General features: G+C 36.5%; 1 pseudogene; it reads left to right on the top strand.

Annotated features, from left to right (window-relative positions):
* The first annotated feature begins 1,823 nt into the window (after nt 1-1,823).
* LOC121432540 lies at nt 1,824-2,045 on the top strand (annotated as a pseudogene).
* The last annotated feature ends 2,138 nt before the right edge of the window (nt 2,046-4,183 follow it).

Consider the following 4,183-nt stretch of genomic DNA (forward strand, 5'->3'; position numbering starts at 1 on the left):
TATTAAAGCCAGTCTGTGCTCAATTTATAATGTTATTGTAGATTTGTATACAGTGAAAAAATCAGTGGATTTAGTGTTCTACAATCTTAGTCACTGTGGCTTTGGGTATTATCTCTTACTGATAAAGGGAGAATTGTGCTATTTAATCCCTCATTTTGAACTCGAATGAGTTTGTTTACATAGTAAATCTCATTTCTACAAACCTATTCCCTGCTAGGACAGTGAATTCTTGCTCAGGGTTCCTTTAGGGAGTAATTTATGACTCAAATCTATTCTAGAATTTTTCCAGGATCTTGCTAGAGGGAACTGGGAAGGAAAGTCTTTCAAATATATGGGCTTAATTTCTTATTAAACTTTCCATTATCTGGGTGTTGTGAATTATTTTATTTTGCAGCTACTGTGTGTCTTTAGAGAACTCATTGGTGACTGTGTACTTAGTCATGTGTGCTTATGCTTCGACTCAACATGCCCATCACATTTGAAAAGGCTGAGCTATAGTGGTTCCTTCATATCTAAGAGTGTTTTTAAAAGGAAACTAGAAACAGAGATCCATTGTGAGAAAAAGCGTCCATTTCCAGTGATAGCACATGTGTCTCCTCCACTTACTAAAATCCAGATGCAACAAATACTATCTCAGTCCCTATCAACCCTGATGGAAAACATTTTGCAAAATTCTTACTTCTCAACTCCACATACAGCCAATGAAATTAGAATTCTTGAGTGTGGAACCTGGAAAAATTATTAAAAACAAACAAACAAAACCAAGATCAACAACAAAATCCTGTGGCAGTGTTAAGCAGTGGCCTGGGTTTCTTGAGAATCTTTGGTCAGACCTCAGACTTTGTAATCCATAACTTTCTTTCCATGGAATTGCATTCCAAAAGCTGGTTGACTGAGCGGTTATTTGCAACAGGGAATACATTTTCTCAAATGAATGGTGTAGTACTTGGTGGTTAATTCCCCAGGCCTTTCTACAAAAGCTTAATTAAGCCCAATGTATTTGAATCTTAGTAGTCTGCTAATGGAATTATAGAACTTAATCACCATGTATAACAATGCTCCCTGGAAAAGAAAAGCCTCCAAATTGTAATGGGAGAAGATGTAGGGAAGAGAACACCGGGCTTCAGCACAATCCTTGAATTCATGAATTCATGCTCTACTCACCAATTCTATATTCTCTCCCCTAAAACCATGATTGTGTTTCTCTTTAGGGAGTTGGGGAGATCTTGAATGGTTTGTCTATTGTTATCCTGACTTTCTCCAAACCAAGTAGGAATTAACCTAGAAATTTCTCTTCCAAATGCCGTAACTGTATCATCTTAAGAAGAAAGCATATCCTCTGGCTGTAGAGACAAGATGTTGTTCCCATTATTTTCTGTGTATTTACCACTGTCCAAGGGCTTCAGTGCTGTTCCTGTTGCTCTTGATAATATCTTCCCCCACAACCTTCCATTCTGCCTCGGAGAGTTTACTGCTGGCAGTGCACACCACACAGTTAAAATTGCACTGTCTTTTCTCATTTTCCCCATCCATATTGTTTTTACTTATGTCCCAGAAGTACAAAGCCATTTGTCTTTCAAAATTGTGTGCATCTGAAAATGAAATGGGGTAGGCTAAATGTTTGCAATGAGGCAACAGAAATTCATTAGAACAACCCTAAAGGAGAAAAGAATATCTGGTTCCCCTAGAAGTAGTCATTTGGGTACCCCTAAGATACAAACAAAATTAAATTGCTTTTCATAGGGGTGTGGTAAATATTGAAAGGTTGTTCATGAGCTAGGGGTTGTGGTGTTAGTAGATTTGAGATTAGAACTCCAGACACAATGGTCAAGGTAGCTTGTATAGATCATCTGGGAATGATAGTCTGAGAACAGTGCCACACCAATGACACTATCAGGGATTTTAAGAAAATGATAGTGACCCAAACTAGAGCCTTTTGGGGTAAGATAACTCTTAACAAGTGGTACACGTTATTTAAGACCCATGTGTCTCTCAGAGATTATGAAATCCATGATAGAATGAACCCAGAGCTTTATTATCAATAGAGGGGAATTTCTTCCCTTCGCCCTGCCCTGCCTTTTTCTCCCATAGTCATTAGACACTGGTATAGATGCCTATTTATTTTACAGTTCACAAGGGAAAAACTTTGATACTGAAAGAAAGAAAGCAAGGAAGAAGGATGGAAGGAAGGAAAGACGAAAAGACAGAAAAAAAGAAAAACAGAAAAAGAAAAAACAGAAAGAAAGAAAGAAAGAAAGAGAAAGAAAGGAAGGAAGGAAGAAAGAAAGGAAGGAAGGAAGGAAAAAAGAAAGGAAGGAAGGAAGGAAGGAAGAAAGAAAGAAAGAAAGAAAGAAAGTTTTCCCGTGCAGGATAATAGGGAGGCAGAACAAGGTCTTTTGCTACAATGAGTGATAATAATACACCAAAGGTCAGAGAGGAAACAGAATCATAATAAAGTCATCTTTTCCACCCAAATATCACTCTATCCCAGCAGTAGCAGACTAGAGTGATGCTCAATGATGAGTTTGACAGGCATTGCTCACAAGCCCATGAGTGGAAAGAGGGAGAGCCCATGCTAGGTTAAACAGAAAGAAGAAAATATTCAGAAGAGACAGCAAATTTAGGAAGAAAACTCACCATGTTGTTGAAAATAAAACACTCTTTTAAAGACGAGGGGAAATTTCTTTTGTAAATGATAAAAGTGGGAGTTAGGTAAATAAAAATGATGCTGTTCATTTAAGCACAGAGTTTGAAAGGAAATATATCAACCTGACATCTGGAAACTTGAATTGTTTTAACTCATTACCCAAAAGCGCTAACATTTAGTCAGCTGAGTCATTTCTGCCTCTTGTTCCCCAGATGTCTTCCCTTGTTCTTTCCTTCCAATTGTATGCATATGGTTGCCATCTAGTTATTCAAACCAAGATGGCAATGATGAGTGTCCTCATTCGAGCTGGCAGAGAGTCCATCTTTATGTGAACATCTGTTGGAGGACATTTCTATTCATTTCAACATTAAAAAATGATGGAAACAAGAAGATAGGAAATCGGCATGTGAAATGTCAGCCCTGTGACTAATAGAGATTTTGGATTTATTTACTTATGCATCTAGAGACTCTCACTCACAGGACACTCATTTGATTTTCTGTGTAGGGATTTTGTATGTCTTGTGAATGTGAGCAGGCTTACAATGTGTCCAGTGTAATATTTCATAGTTTTAATTTCTTTTGGTTTGAATACATGAACTAATAATCAGTTTGCTCCCAGGGGAACATTTGAAATTTGACTGATTTATTTCTTTTTCCCGTGTAGTCTCATTTCTGTCACAGTACTTTCAATTTTCTAAGCTATTCAACAACCAAACCAAATTTTGGCTTGCAAAAAAATATTATTAATATTTAAAGCAACTATATACCTTTATTTAACATTACTTGAAATAGTCTGTCTTAAATCTCCAAAAGAATTTCCAAAATAAATATTATTTCAGCTAATTAACTTTCTACTAAAAATATGCCAAACTTGTTTCAAGAGTCCAACACATTGAAAGCAATATTCAACTATTATGGTATCAAATCTATCCAACTTGATAAACACTTTAAACTTTGCAAATTTTCTAGGTTATCTTTGTGGTTGATGGTGTTTGGAAACATGACCCCCAATCATGAACCACTGACAGCTAAGCGGATGCCAAAGGCAAGATGGTTTCTGTCACCAACAAAGGAGGTTGAGTCCCCTTGATAGTCACTAAATCCTTCCAGGAGAGACAATATTCCCACATTTTAAGAAAACAGTATTGCCAAGAGGAACCCGAACAACAGGCCTCACCAAGCTCCCTATCATGAGATCGTACCCTCATATCATCCATTTTTACTTCTCCAGGATTATAAAGATCTCTTCAGCCCTAACAAACAAATCAGGTTTAGCCATAGCATTGAGATTTTTTTCCTTGTGAAAGAGCTCCTGTCATATGAAAGATATCCTCAAAATTTTTTCATGTTATCTCTTAGTAATATGCTTTTCATTATAGGAATCTCTGCTTTAAACTTGAGGTGTATAAAAATAAAATATATTTCACTAAATGGTAATCTAAAAATAGCAAGCATTGTTTCGCTGAAAAGGCAACTGACTCTGAAAAGGTTTCCAGTACTATTTCAAAGATTAATAATTGTACAATTATAAAGTCC

Source organism: Microtus oregoni, unplaced genomic scaffold (assembly GCF_018167655.1).
Source record: "Microtus oregoni isolate MIOR12 unplaced genomic scaffold, Mior012 000035F_ref0000213, whole genome shotgun sequence".
Taxonomy (NCBI): domain Eukaryota; kingdom Metazoa; phylum Chordata; class Mammalia; order Rodentia; family Cricetidae; genus Microtus; species Microtus oregoni.